We start from the raw sequence: 16,453 nt of genomic DNA, 5'->3' as shown, positions 1-16,453 counted from the left end.
ATTCTGGTAAACTGGCCCTCTGGGGAAAAATTAAAAACAGATTTTCATGTTTACTCATTTCAGTGATGCAAATAACTCTACTCCATCTAGTTTCAAGCATCTGAAGGTTTACTGAAGCACTTACATACTTTCTGAATATTTAATAATTGATTTTCCTGAGGTGAGGCAGGCCAGCTCCAGCATACAGCAGAAAGTTTCTCAGTTAAGCTTTGCCCAAATTTCAGAACCATGGAAAGAACAGATATAATAAAACTTTACTGAATTCAGCCAGTACATTTTGAGTAAATGTTTAAGCAGTGACAGATCATCAGATTTAAAGGTATAGCAGTATGTATCAAGATTGTTTCATTGTTTCCAAAACAGGGATTAGAATCCAGAGAACAATGGTTCATAAAACACTTACTTGCCCTAAGGACAGCTACAAACACTTAGAGGAGAAAGCTCTTCAAAGTAAAAAACATCTAACATCTCAGTCATCACTCCTCTTTGCTCACAATCTTTACAAAATTTAACAAGGACAAAGAAAGAGATCAGGAAGTCTTATGAGTGTGAAGTTATTAACATGTCCCAAATTCCAGATCTGAACTGCCAATAACCCAAAGATAGAGGGAAGCAATTATCTATGTCCTTCATTGTATATTAACTTCTATAGAGCAGACATGTGGATCTTTTCTGTTCCTACCTTGTGGGGAAAAAGAGAATCTGAATAAGATAAGAATATTTTCTTGCATTTGCTTTTTGCCATGGAGATTAACTTGTAACTTCAGATAGAGCCACCGCAGGAGAACAGACCAGGCAAAAATCATGTTGCAGTGTGTGAAGAACAGAGGTTTCAGTATGGAGATATTGATCAACCCCCTTTAATAAGGATCAATAGGAAGGATCAAAGCTTTGCTCTGTGTTTACAGATTAAGGGACACTGAGTCCAAAAGGAAAGCCAGAACATCCTGAGTAGTAACAAAGGGAATCTGAATGCAAGGACTGTCTGCAAAGCTGTTGGCTGAGTTAAAGAAGCCCACTCGACAGAAGAAGGCATCAAGTACTAGGATCTGCAAGAGTGGGAGGAGCTGGCACCAGATGCAGACATAGTTATACAAGTTGTGGCCTCAAGTGGAAGCATGCTGCTAACCTGAGGTTAAGGACAAGAAACACTGTGTCCTATGCAAGACATCTCTGTAGAGGTCTTCAGAATACCTGTGTAGTATTTCCAGCTCTCCACATGCCAGGCAAGTGCTAAAGATCCATCTTCTTATCCACCTCGTTGTGTAAAGGTGAGCCTCCTGTTGTTTCCAGATAAAGGATTATAATTGTGAGTGTGAGATTCCAGGCATCACTCCACTGACTACTCGCTCTGGAAAAGGAGGATTTCAACACTCTTTCCCATTTTATAGGGAATAACTGTTTTTGCAGTCCTAGTATATTGGAACCAGGGCCTGGATAATGATAATCTTCAATTCATGAAATAAGAGGATTATTTCTAAGACATCAGACTTCCAATCCTAACCAAATCTTAAGAAGATGGAAGCCTATAGTTAGTCTTTCTGACCCCCTTTGACTCATCTACCTACCTGATAACTATAGCAAGAAAACTCAACTTACAGAGTCCTCTGCTATCACCTTCTAGGTCACTGCTGTTTCACCAATCTTGACCCTGAACACCAATATACAGCAGAGCCCTGAGCTCCCAGTGGTAGGCATAGGATATGGGCAGAAGTCAGCCTTATGGATTTCAGTCACTGGGATTCCTGGTACCCATAGGCCAATCTGGCCTATTAGGACCCTTTTTTTTTTCTTTGCTGTAGTGGTAAAATTTTAAGCTGAGATTTAAAGAACCAGCTGTGGGGCAGAGTTTACTGAGCTAAAAACATTAAGTGTGATAGCATTTGGACTGAGAATTACACCAAAATTGGGTTTGATAAATGATCAAAAGCTGATAGAACTGCAGGGTTAGAAGACTGGTGTCACTGATGTTTATTTACGGCACACTGACTGACCCCAGGAATAACATGTAACTTGTTTGGTTTAGTTACACCATCTATCATGTGAAAGAATTTCACTGAAAAAAAAAAGACTAAGGGTATGTGATTATTATAATCTTATCCCCAAAACCAAGTACCTCTGGGGTCAAATTCCAGCTCTAGTATTCACTGTTTTGTAATTAAAACATATGAAAGCTTCGACATCTTCACCTACAAACCCAGAATGTTACAGAAGTTTCATGTTTGGTAGGGATGATGTATTTGTGTTCCACATCCCAGTGCCATGCTCTTATGCTTCTGGTGTTCAGTGGATAACTATTAGCTCCTATTACAGTTATTTTATCATCACCAAAACACCTCACAACTCTGAAACTATAACTTAATTAATCTAGCAAATATTATGCACATATTGATTTTTAAAAGTTTTATTAATTTACTCATGCATTCATTAAAATGATCAAAAAAGATCTTCCACTTAAAAATGTGCTTAGCTTGTATGTTTCTGCTTATGAATGATCAACCTTATTTTCTTCACATGTACTGAGGAGGTGTGTGTATGTGCGTGTGTGCGTGTGTGTGCGTGTGTGTGTGTGATAGCACAAATGTGGAGGTCAGAGGACAAATTAAAGAAACATGATGTCTCCTCTCACCATGTGGGTCCTGGAAACTGAACTCAGGTCTAGGCTCACTGGTGAATGCCTTTGCCTGGATGAGCCATCTCACTCCCCAAATGTTCAGTTTTTTTACATCCACAGAAATAACCTCCCACAGTAAAGAAGAGGCTACCAGAAGTACTTGGCCAGGGCTATTCCTGTATAATAACCGTTTTTGCAGTCCTAGTATATTGGAACCAGGGCCTGGATAATGATAATTTTCAATTCATGAAATAAGAGGATTATTTCTAAGACATCAGACTTCCAATCCTAACCAAATCTTAAGAAGATGGAAGCCTATAGTTAGTCTTTCTGACCCCCTATGACTCATCTACCTACCTGATAACTATAGCAAGAAAACTCAACTTACAGAGTCCTCTGCTGTCCTATGTATCTAGGGACAGCATTCCACCAGTTCAATTGTACAATTATACAATTGTGGAAGAGGTGGAAGGAGCCCTACTATGTGCTCCCACTGAACTCTATATTTATTGATAAACTCTTTGATAGAACTTACTATATTATATATCAACAAAGACATCAAGGACAATTAAACATCTTTAAATAAAATTCAAAGTGAATGTTCTTGCATAGGTATATTGGGATAACAGTTCCTTTGGTAAGATAGTTGTTACCACCAAAGGGGACAAGAGAGAAACAGTGTATCACACTAACAGATCCAAGATTTTCTCTGTCCAGCTAATTTGTGTGGTGATATTGTGTTCCCAAAATATTGTGCACCCTAATAAACTTATCTGCTGTCAGAGAACAGAACAGCCACTAGGTACAGAGACCAGAAAATGGTGGCACATATGCCTTTAATCCTAGCATTCCAGAGGCAGAGATCCACCTGGATCTCTATGAGTTCAAGGCCACACTGGCAACAGCCAGTTATGGTAACAAGAGCCTTTAATCCCAGGAAGTGATGGCAGAAAGGTATATAAGGTGGGAGGACTAGGAACTAGAGCTGGTTAAGCTTTTAGGCTTTTGAGCAACAAACAGTTCAACTGAGATTCATTCTGGATGAGGATTCAGAAGCTTCCAGTCTGAGGAAACAGGATCAGCTAAGGAATTGGTGAGGTGAGGTAGCTGTGCCTTATTCTACTTCTCTGATCTTCCAGCATTCACCCCAAAACCTAGCTTCAGGTTTGTTTTATTAATAAGACCTTTTAAGATTCATGCTACAACTTTGTTTCTAATCAAGAATAATATTCAACTTCATATGGAAAAACAAAAAACCCAGGATAGGCAAAAGAATCCTGTACAATAAAACAACCTCTGGAGGCATCACAATCCCCGCCCTCAAGCTCTGCTATAGAGCTACCATAATAAAAACAGCTTGGTACTGGCATAAAAACTGACATGTGGACCAATGGAATCGAATTGAAGACCCTGACATTAACCCACATAACTATAAACATATAATTTTTGACAAAGAATCCAAAAATGTACAATGGAAAAAAGAAAGCATCTTCAACAAATGGTGCTGGCATAACTGGATGTCAATGGGTAGAAGGCTGCAAACAGATCCATATCTGTCACCATGCACAAAACTTAAGTCCAAGTGGACCAAAGACCTCAACATAAACCCAGTTACTCTGAACCTGATAGAAGAGAAAGTAGGAAGAATTCTTGAATGCATTGGCACCAGAGATCACTTTCTAAATATAACATCAGTAGCACAGACACTGAGAGAAACAATCAATCAATGGGACCTGTTGAAACTGAGAAGCTTTTGTAGAGCAAAGGACATGGTCAACAAGACAAAGCGACAGCCTACAGAATGGGAAAAGGTCTTCACCAACCTCACATCTGACAGAGGGCTGATATCCAGAATATATAAAGAACTCAAGAAATTAGACATCAAAATGCCCAACAGTCCAATTAAGAAATGGGCTATAGAACTAAACAGAGAATTCTCAACAGAGGAATTTCAAATTGCTGAAAGACATTTAAAGAATTGCTCAACATGCCTAATTATCCTAGAAATGCAAATCAAAACGACTCTGAGATACCACCTTACAACTGTCAGAGTGACTAAGATCAAAAACACAGAAGACAGCTTATGCTGGAGAGGATGTGGAGCAAGGAGAACTCTCCTCCACTGCTGGTGGGAATGAAAGCTTGTACAGCCACTTTGGAAATCAATATGGCGCTTGCTTAGAAAATTGGCAATCCATCTCCCCCAAGACCCAGCTATAGCACTCTTGGGCATATACCCAAGGTATGCTCAATTATACCACAAGGGCATTTGCTCAGCTATGTTCGTATCAGCTTTGTTTGTAATAGCCAGAACCTGGAAACAACCTAGATGCCCTTCAACTGAAGAATGGATAAAGAAAATATGGTACATATACACAATGGAGTACTACTCAGCAGAGAAAAACAATGACATCATGAGGTTTGCAGGCAAATGGATGGATCTAGAAAAAATCATCCTGAGTGAGGTAACCAAAACTCAGAAGGACAAACATGATATGTACTCACTCATAGGAGGATACTAGATGTAAAACAAAGATAACTAGACTGCTACACAACTCCAGGAAGGCTACTTAGAAAATGGAACCCTGGGAAAGACACAAGGATCACCCAATGACAGAGAAATGGATGCAATCTACATGAACAACCTAGATGACAGTGGGAGTAATGAAGGGCAAGGTTTGAGGGAAAGAAAGCTTGGGGGAGCAGGAGATCCCAGCTGGATCAAGAACAGAAAGGGAGAATGAGAAATAACAGACCATCATAAATGAAGACCACATGAGAACAGGAATAGGCAGAGCGCTCGAGAGGTCCCCAGAAATCCACAATGATATATCCTCTATAGTCTGCTGGCAATGGTCGAGAGAAAGCCTGATCTGACCTAGTCTGGTGATCAGATGGCCAAACACCCTAACAGTCGTGCTGGAACTCTCATCCAATAACTGATGGAAGTGGATGCAGAGATCCTCAGCCAGGCCCCAGGTGGAGCTCCAGGTGTCCAACTGTCAAGAAAGAGGAGGGTCTGCAAGAGCGTGAATTGTTGAATCCAAGATTGCAAAAAGCACAGGGACAAATAGCCAAATGAATGGAAGCACATGAATTATGAGCCAAAGGCTGTGGAGCCCCCAGCTGGATCAGGTCCTCTGGATAAGTCAGACTATTGACTAGCTTGATCTGTTTGGGAAGCATCCAGGCTCTGGGACCTGGACCTGTCCTTAGTGCATGACCTGGCTGTTTGAAACCTTGGGCTTACACAGGGACACTTTGCTCAGTCTGGAAGGAGGTGACAGGATCTGCCTGTACTGAATCTACCAGGTTTAAATGAATCCCCAGGGGTGTCTTGATCCTGGAGTACATGGGAATGGAGGGGAAGGGCTGGGGGGAAAGTGGGGGTGGGTGTGGGAGGGGGAGGGCAGGGGAACCCATGGCTGATGTATAAAATTTAAAACACATAATAATAAAGAAAAATATTATTTATTAAAAAAAAAGAAAATATGGTACATATACACAATTAAGTACTACTCAGCAGAGAAAAACAATGACATCATGAGGTTTGCAGGCAAATGGATGGATCTAGAAAAAATCATCCTGAGTGAGGTAACCCAGACTCAGAAGGACAAACATGGTATGTACTCACTCATAGGAGGATACTAGATGTAAAACAAAGATGACTAGACTGCTACACAACACCAGGGAGGCTACCTAGAACATAGGACCCTAGGAAAGACCTAGGGATCACCCAATGACAGAGAAATGGATGAGATCTACATGAACAACCTAGAAGACAGTGGGAGTAATGAAGGGCAAGGTTTGAGGGAAAGAAAGCTTAGGGGTGCAGGAGTTCCCAGCTTGATCAAGAACAGAAAGGGAGAACAAGGAATAATGGACCATGATAAATGAAGACCACATGAGAACAGGAATAGGCAGAGTGCTCGAGAGGTCCCCAGAAATCCACAATGATATATCCTCTGTAGACTGCTGGTAGTGGTTGAGGGAGGGCCTGATCTGACCTAGTCTGGGGATCAGATGACTAAACACCCTAGCAGTTGTCTTGGAACTCTCATCCAATAACTGATGGAAGTGGATGCAGAGATCCTCAGCCAGGCCCCAGGTGGAGCTCTAGGTGTCCAACTGTTGAGAAAGAGGAGGGACTGCAAAAAGCACAGGGACAAATAGCCAATCGAATGGAAGCACATGAATTATGAACCAAAGGCTGTGGAGCCCCCAGCTGGATCAGGCCCTCTGGATAAGTGAGACAATTGAATAGCTTGATCTGTTTGGGAGGCTCCCAGGCTGTGGGACGGTGCATGAGCTGGCTGTTTGGAACCTTGGGCTTACACAGGGACACATGCTCAGCCTGGAAGGAGGGAACTGGACCTGCCTGTACTGAATCCACCTGGTTTAAATGAGTCCCCTGGGGTGTCTTGGTCCTGGAGGACATGAGAATGGAGGGAAGGGGCTGGAGAAAAGGTGGGCGTGGGGGAGGGAGGGGGAGGACAGGGGAAACCCATGGCTGATATATAAAATTAAAACACATAATAATAATAATAATAATAATAATAATAATAATAATAATAAACTTTGTTTCCAATCATCTTCAAAAGACACACATAACACCAATTCTGAACATGCTCTGAAAAGTCAATGATTAAAAAACAAATCATAGATATTTTAAAAAAATGTTATGTCCTCCAAAAGCTTACTTTTCTACCAGAATGGTTCCTATACCAAGCATCATTCTAGAAAGTTTCCATATAACAAGAAATAAAGTAATATGTGAGCCTCATGCCAGGAAAAGAGACTGGGTCTCACTGAGGCAGTTGAAATATGACCAGTGAGAGTCAGAACAGAACTGGTCCCTTCTGACTCTCCAGATCTGTGTTGCATTCCATCCAGTAGAAAAAAAAGGTACATCTTCTACCAGAAGAAGGGAATATTGAAGAGCAATAAAAATAATTTCAAAACCACCCACTCAAAATGAAGAACATGAGGTAAGAACATGTCACCCACATGTCTCTAGAGAATCTTATTCACTGTACAGAGATAGACACAGATGGGTTAGCATGCGCATTTTGACAAGCACCCCCTGGAATGTGTTACAACTTTTATCCTGGGAGATGAGACCCAGAATTACCTATTGGAGAGAAGATATTTTTCTTCTCTCCCTGCAGAAAAATAGTATTTTTGGAGAAAGGAAAGATTATCAAGGGGCTAATTAAAAAGAGTTATCCAGCACAGGGCATGAGTCCAAGAGCTGAGTAGTCAGAATCTGGGAAGAGGCATTGCTTGGCAGTTGGCAGTGTCTTCATCGACACAGACTGTCAACCTTTTGGAAGGTTGAACAGGTTCTTTAAGTAACAAATAGCAACAGCATTCTGGAGAACTCTTGTTTCTGCAGTTATTTGCATATAAAAAGATGATTTAATATCATCTCCAAAACCCAAGTAAGTTCTCCCCCACCCCCCCAAAAAATCAATGAGGTTTAAATTAGGTCAGAATAGCAGAATAGCCACTAATGCAATAGATTTTAAAAATTTTATATCTTCATATATACCTGGGGATAGGAGAGGCAAAAAAAAAAAAAAAATAGGTCTGAGCTTCTTTTCCCCTGGAGTTGTTCCATGGGGAGGCTGTGCATGCATTAATGCTGATACCGTGAACCATTCTGGGCTAGATGTGCTCAAGATGAGAAATCTGCAGTAATAGCCCTGCAGCAGCAGTCACCTTGGGAGTTGAATGGAGACATAGCAAGTAGCTCTAGTATGACTGGAGAAGAAGAATAACAAAAAGACACGCGTGGTTTGGGGGCTGCAGAGGACAGAGTCAAACAAGCCATTCAGCCTGGAGTTGGGGATGGGAGTGTTCAAGAATGGTACCCTGAAGGGAGGGAGGTCGGGGCAGAGGGGAGACAGAGCAGTGAAGGGAGAAACACATTTGAATCTTCAGGGACAAAATTAACAGAGCTGAGAAAGCAAGAGCCACCCCAAGAAGTGTTATCTGGGCGGAAATTGTTCCTAAAACATAGAGCATGTGGCCAGGGAATGGCAAACAACAAGAAAGAGTGAGTCAGTGGGGAGATGGCTCCCTGGGTAAAAGTGCTTGCAGCACAGTCTGGAGATCTAATTTCAGATGCCTGCAGCACAGTGGGGGAGCTGTAGGTGGTCATGAGCATCTATGACCCAGAGAGATACGAGGCACACACAACAGAAAAACTCAGATGTTCGTGTGCCAGCAAGCCTGGAATACCAAGCAAAGTGGAAGAAACGAGAGACTCTGCCTCAAAACCAAGGTGGAAGGGCTCACGAGACAAGACAGTAGGTAATGACGCTCATAAGCAAGCATCAAAAGCATCAAGACTTCAGTTTGAGCTGGGCAGTGGTGGTGCACACCTCTTAATTCCAGCACTCCGGAGTCAGACCCAAGCTGATCTCTGTGAGTTCAAAGCCAGACTGGTCTAGAGAGCGAGATCCAGGACAGGCACCAAAGCTACACAGAGAAATCTTGTCTTCAAAGAAAAAAAAAAAAGCAAGATTTGAATTTGATCCCAAGGACCCTCTTGGTGGAAAGAGAGAACTAATTCCTGAAAAGTGTCTTCTCAGATGATTATATGTAGATGCTTATGAATGTGGACATGCATGTGCATATATGTACACACACACACACACACACACACACACACACACGCATGCATAACTAAAATATTTTTTCAAAGTAGAAAAATAAAACTTTTGGTGGAAGGCAAGAACTGGAAGTATTCCAATGATTTCATGTGTATACTATGGCATTCACACACCTGTACTCACACACAATGTACAAACACTGTGTGAACACACATGACATAATAGGTCAGAAGTGGTACTTCAATGAGACTAGTGTATGTGTTAAAGGGGTGAGCTTCCTCTTACACTGGGTTTTGGATGTCCAAGACTGAAAGGAACTCTGCTGCAGGAAGAGCTGGGCTGGGAGGGTCAGATAAATTCCCCATAGTTGTTCTAGCTCATCCTTTACTTATTAATTGGCTTTATTACTTAGTAATTATAACTTCCACATTTGTCTCTTGTAAAATAGAGATAATGGCACTTACTACAGAGATCTCTATAATGTCTCAATTACAAAGATACAGAATGGTCCATTTAAAACCTAAACAATACCTTGTAAGGAGAGAGTCAGTAATGCGGATAAGTCATAGCCACCAAGATTTGGGATTTTTACAAACATTTAAGAAACTATTTTTAAAGTTAATAATTATAGTTTCACTAAATACTAGAAAACTGAATAAAAAGGAAACCTATGTTTTTATTTATATGAATTCCTCCCAAAACATTAGCTCAACTTGAAAGCATTCTTTTTAAATTACATTAATAACACCTAAATACTATTACTCTAGAGACAATGAGCACACATCAAGTTCTGAAATTGGCTTGATGTATGAAGGGTTTGAAGTGAAGTCACCCAGGGCAACTGTCAATAGAAGTCGTTGAAAGTGATGTTGCTGGAAGAGTCAGTTGGAAGTAGTTTTGGACTCACACAAAGAAGAGACATTTGGTAGAACAGTCAGCAGAGGATAGATGATGTTTCTCAGGAGGACTAAAGAGAGAACGTTTTTGAAGGTTGAGAAACCTGGGCTGGTGCTTTTGTACCTGAGCAGTGAGAGCAGAGAAGGGGAGCAGGTTTCCAAGGGTGTTTCTGTCACAGCAGCATCTCTCAGGGACTGGTGGCATGAATCAAACACTGACCTAGACTCCACAAGCGTGCCATGGTTTAAGCTAAACATGAACGCCTGGGTTTGGCCTATGTGTTTCTTTCAAGAAAAACTTTAAGCCTTTACTGTTCATAGACTCATACAATGTGTGTGCTACTTTATAGTGGGCTTTCTCCCCAGGATTTAGAGACTGAGAAGCAAAAGAAAAACCTCAAATGCATAACCACATGAAATTATATAATTTCACATAGTAACGATTGTTATGGAGGAAAATGGCAGGGGATGAAGATGGACCCTTTCATGCTCAGGAAAGTAGAACCTGAGATCAAGCCAGGTTTTGGAGTCTACAGTACAGACTAGGAAAAGAAAGCTGCCAGGGTATGGGACATAAAAACCAGGTAAAAATGGCAACATGTTAAAGATAAGTCCTAAATGTGATTACCTCTAGGCTCTGAGTCTCAAAGAAGGTCGAGATGATGTAGAAAGGGATGCATCAGAAATATAGTCATTGTGGGCACAGCTTCTGATGTCACTAGGAGATATGATTCCACCTATGTGAACATCCAAATGTGATCTAAAGAAGATGATGCCAGTGAATATACCAAACATGATAGGGGAGAGCCCATGAAGCCTCAATCCTACACACACACACACACACACACACACACACACACACACACACACATACACACACACATACACATACACTACACACACACACACACACACAAAAAAAAAAAAAAAAAAACTATAGGGAACTGAATAAAGCTTAGAGGAAGAGAGGTGGTCCTTCCCAGGAAAGAGCATCGAAGTTGGTTGTCCTGTGACAAATGATCAGCCCTGAAAATATCAGATGAGTAACATTGTATGGACTCACTCGGTCATATTTAGGAATACATATGTATGTACAAAGACATATATGCTTGCTACAAGGAAAAAAACAGGGCATGAATTTCTAGGAGAGTGTTGATGGGGATGGGAGGTTTTCAGGGGGAAGAAAGGGAAAAAGGAAATGTTGCAATTAAATTATAATCTCAAAAGTAAACAAAAAATATAGCTTCAACTTTTAGAACTTGGAATGACTGCTGAGCACTTCAGAGAGGAGGGAAGAGGCCACCTTTTCAAAACCTGCCAAAAAATCCCCTATCAAGCCAGGTCGTTTATGTGCCCAATAGCTCTGATTTGGATGATGAATGGAGGTTCTGTCCACACTTCCCAGGGCTCTACATCCCACTGTGCCTTTACCAACAGGGCACCATGAGAGAAAATAGGACTTGCTTGTGATTCTCATTGATCTTACAGTTTTACAATAGATGTCTTGTTTTCCTTTGTTTCCCAGCTACTTCATCTGGAAAATATCTCATGTTAATATGGGCACATGGTACCTGTTACATGAAAAAAAGGTGAAAATATGGATGGTAGATGAGAATGGACATAAGACTGGGCATATTTAGGGTTCAGCACTTAATAACTGCCTCCCTCCACAAGGAGAGTGAATTCTCCCTTTCATTTTTCCATCATATCTGTCATACTGTACTGGTTCATTTTTGACAACATAATACAAGCTACAGTCACCTGGGAAGAGGGGACATTGAAGGGCTGCCTCCATTACGTTGTCCTGTAGGCAAGTCTATGGGGGCATCTTCTTCAGTTATGATGGATATGGGATAGCCCATCCACTTGTGGGCAGTGCCACCCTTAATCAGGTGGTCCACACTTGTATAAGAAAGCAAACTGAGCAATCTATGGAAACCAAGCTAGTAACTAGTGTGCCTCCATGGTTTCTGCTTCAGTATTTGCCTTGAGTTCCTGCCTTGGCTTACATCCATGATAGACTATAACCTGTAAGGTAAATAAACTCATTCTTCCCCAAGTTGCATTTGGCCATAGTGTTTAACAACAGAAACCAAACTAATACTCATACTAACCAAATTTTCATCTTAATGGAGAAATACATGTGTGTGTGTTTGTAATTGCTTTACATATCTTGATATGATTTTGTTTTTAATTAGGCTTTCCTCAATCCCTCCATAATGCAAAGGAATATGCAGCCCTCCTAGCTTACAGAGAGAAAATGCAATAGGAACCTTAGGGCACACAAGGGCCAAGCCTGTAGAGTAGAGGTGTTAGCAGAAATTGCAACAGAGACTGGGTTGCTAGACTTTTTGCTAGGAGATGGGTTCTAAAAGGGCTGAGTTATGACATACTGAGAGAAAATCCTCTCTGAAGTAACCTTAGAAAAGGATATACATGATATGGGGGCTCCTCTGATGTCTCTCAGGTTCCTGTGGTAGAGGGCAGCTCTTCTCCCAGCTCTTTGAGGCCCAACCATCATGGAAAGAGCCCTCTGCCTAAGTTACATTTAAATGCCATATAGAAAAGTAATTTGAAATTTTCTTTTTGTAGTCTTTGAAAATACGATATTTCCTTGGATTAAAGGAACAAAAACTCCACATTCCGTAATAGTAAATAAGAATTATGATGTGTCTGTGCTGGAAATGTCATGAGTTAGAAAGAAACTCAAGAGAGAACAGCATGAGACTCTTGAGGTCATAACATTCAGATCTTATGGCCATTACAAATATGCAGCTAGGGAATCACACATACATAAACTTTAAGAACTGAATAGTCTAGGAAGAGATGATGCTGACTCAATGGTGCCACCTGGTGGTCCTGTGACATAAGGTGGCTGAACAAGAGAGATTTGGTTTTTCTTTTTTAGCCTAGGCAAGGCTGTATCTCCCCTAGCAGAAGCGGTAGCAAAGGTCTATTGAAAAGAAATCTTAGGTTTTCTTTCTTATGAACAAAATGTCAAGCATAATCAGTTTTTTTAACCATTGAAATTTCACAACAACCTTGTGAAAAGCCCCTTCCTTTTCTTGTGTGGGGGTTTGGGAAATGGCCTGAAGGAAGCGGGGAGCCTACAGAAACTTCCGAAGTAGGAATTGCAGAGTTGAGTTCTCGCTAGAGCTTCAGACTTTTCAGTCTTTTCCCTTACCCTATGTCCCACAGCTTCAATATCTCAAGGCTATCGTTTTTATGAGGAAACAAATGATAAACTGTCATTCTAAAAGGAAGACGGCATATTCAAAGAAAAGATGCTCGCTCGACCATTTATGGAGAAGTGTATTCAATCATAATTTGATGGGGCATGGTAGGGAGAGAATAAACTACAGGATGAGTTATTTGGGGATGTGACTGCCTAGTACACATGACCATATCTCAAACTAAAACACTCTAAAATCGGTGAAAAATAATGATGTGCATCATGGAAAGTTCACACTATAGAACACATCTTTAAGTAATTGAGCAATGGACCTGTGTGTGCTGTGTAGTAGCCTCAGTTTGCTGGTGTGACCTGTGAAACAATGGAGAAATTGTCAGGTGCTTTTGTGCTTGGACTATTTGATCATTCCAACTCATGTTCTTGCAGAGTTAGCTAAAGATAACTTACTGCAGTAGAGACACCCTGAAATCACAATGACACAATCATTTATTTGGTCACAATTTGGTGTGGGGTCAACAGATTTATTTTCTTTTTCTGTCCCACTTTGTTGCTATACCAAGAAAAGCAGAGGAGGATGTAGCAATATTGTGTCCCCCAATATATTATGCACCTTAATAAACTTATCTGGGGTCAGAGAACACACACACCTTTAATCCTAGCATTCTGGAGGCAGAGATCCATATGGATCTCTGTGTGTTCAAAACCACTCTGGAAACAGCTAGGCATGGTGACACATGCCTTTAGTCCCAGGAAGCTATGGTAGAGAGCAGAAAGGTATATAAGGCGTGAGGACCAGGAACTAGAGCCTGTTAAGGTTTTAAGCTTTTGAGCAGCAGTTCACCTGAGATCCATTTGGGTGAGGACACCGAGGCTTCCAGTCTGAGGAAACAGGATCGGCTGAGGAATTGGCCAGGTAAGGTTGGCTGTGGCTGATTCTGTTTCTCTGATCTTTCAGCATTCACCCCAATACCTGGCTCTGGGTTTGTTTATATTAATAAGACCTTCTAACAATTCGTGCTACAAGAGGAAGGCTGGGCTCCAGAATCACTGGTTCCAGAGTTGGTCATGTGGCTCCTTCTAACCGGAAATAATACAAGGGTGTGAAGAGGACAGAAAGAAGCAATGCAGGAGACCAGAGATTTCTGCACATGAGCCACAGAATTTCTGTGGATACCTTCAAAGCTTCACTTAAAAGAAACTCAACTTACTGGAAGCCGCATGAGCTGAACATTTTCTGAATACTTTGGAGGAAGGCTGAAGAGACAACTAAGACATACAAGTACTTACTGCCCTTGCAGAAGGCCTGGGCTCAATTCTCAGTATCCACGTGGCATTTTATAATAGCCTATCACCCAGGTTCATGGGATTCAATACTCTTTTCTGCCCCCTTTGGGCCCCCACATGCACTTAGGCACATACATGCACTTGGCACAAGTACATACACATTAATACACATACACATAAAGTTTTACAACATTTATTTATCTTATTTAAATTAGATAAATAAATATTGTAAAACCTTCCCTGAATGTTTTGACAAAGTAGTATTGAATATGAACAAATAACAATAAATGGATAACGTCTGTCTTAGTCACTGATCTATTACTGTGAAGACATCATGACCATTTTATTGGGGACATGCTTACAGTTTTAGAGAGGATTCCATGACCTTCATTGTAAGTCATGGAAGAAGACAGGCATGGTGCTGGAGCTGAGAGCTTACATATTGAGACAACAACCATGAGGCAGAGAGACACTGTGTCTGGCATGGATTGTTGAAACCTCAATACCCTACCCCAGTGACATACTTCCTTCAACAAGGTCATACTTCTCCCAACAGGACCACACCTTCTAATCTTCCCCATAGAGTTCCACTTATTGAGTACTGAGAATTTAAACATATGAGCCTACGGGTACCATTCTCATTCTAAGCACTATAATGTCTCACTGTGGAGAAACTCTGAAAATCAGAGACTTCTGACTTCATTTGCAGACTTTGTTGTATTCTATCAAAGTGAATTTTTTCCCAGCAGCCCTTGTTAAAATACAGTAAGGAAAACTTTGGTCAGGACCATGAACATAAATGCAGGGCTGCTGCAGTGACTTCTCATAGTTAGGGGTCTTGGGCTGGAATCAAGGTACAGCACAAGCAGGAAGGAAGCTATAGCTAAGAAGCATGGCAGTGTGGCAGTCACAGGTTGGGGGTCACAGAATGAAACATTGCTAAGAGAAGTCATTGTAGGTAAGGTGCCCATTCTGGCTAGACTTTCCTAAAGGGATTCTTCTTGCTAAAGGTAAGTTAGTAAATTAGAGTGATCAGACATAGAGTGTGTGTGTGACTAGATGTGCTCAATTGGATTAGACAGGGTGGAGGGTCTTGCTAAGTTGTCTGCAGGGATTTCTCGAACTGGGTTTTCACTAGTATGACTACACAATTGGGCCTAGTGGAAGCCTACCTAAAATTGGGTCAGGAAAGCGACTTGTGTTTTCTTGTTGTTTCTTTTTGTTTTAAGACAGCATGTTGCTTTGTACCCCAGGCTATTTCAGAATTGATAATCCTTTTGTTGCAGCCACCCAAGTGCCAGGTATAATAATAAGCATGTGACACCACACTGGCCTCAAATATGTACTCTGTCAGCTCATTAGCAAAAAGGATGTGATACTCCATTTGTCCAGAGTCACCCTGAGAATGATGTTTGGTGAGACAGAGCCCCATAGTTGTCACAGCTAAAATTAGACAGTGCTGTACACTTATTGCACCAGCAATGCCTTAATGACATTTACTATTTCATTTTTCCTAGCTAGGTTTCATTATGACACTCCACACTGGTCTATACAGTTAATGATGTACACTGTCCTGTGGGTATGGGAATGAGGCAGGGTAGTTTTCATTTCTACCCTTTCATACTTGGAGAGAGGCAGAGAGAGTAAGAGAATGTACATTATTCCAGAATTTCATGTATTAGTTTATATTTTGTGTGTGTTTGTGCAGAACAATAGAGGACAGAAGAGGCCATCTGATTCTCAAGAGCTGAAGTCACAGTCAGTTGTAAGTCACATGACATTGATGCTAAGGACACAACTTGGATACTCTGGAAGAGCAGCAAGTGGTTAACTGTGAGCCATACATCCA

Source organism: Onychomys torridus, chromosome 10 (assembly GCF_903995425.1).
Source record: "Onychomys torridus chromosome 10, mOncTor1.1, whole genome shotgun sequence".
Lineage (NCBI taxonomy): Eukaryota > Metazoa > Chordata > Mammalia > Rodentia > Cricetidae > Onychomys > Onychomys torridus.
Note: the sequence above shows the minus strand (reverse complement) of the source record.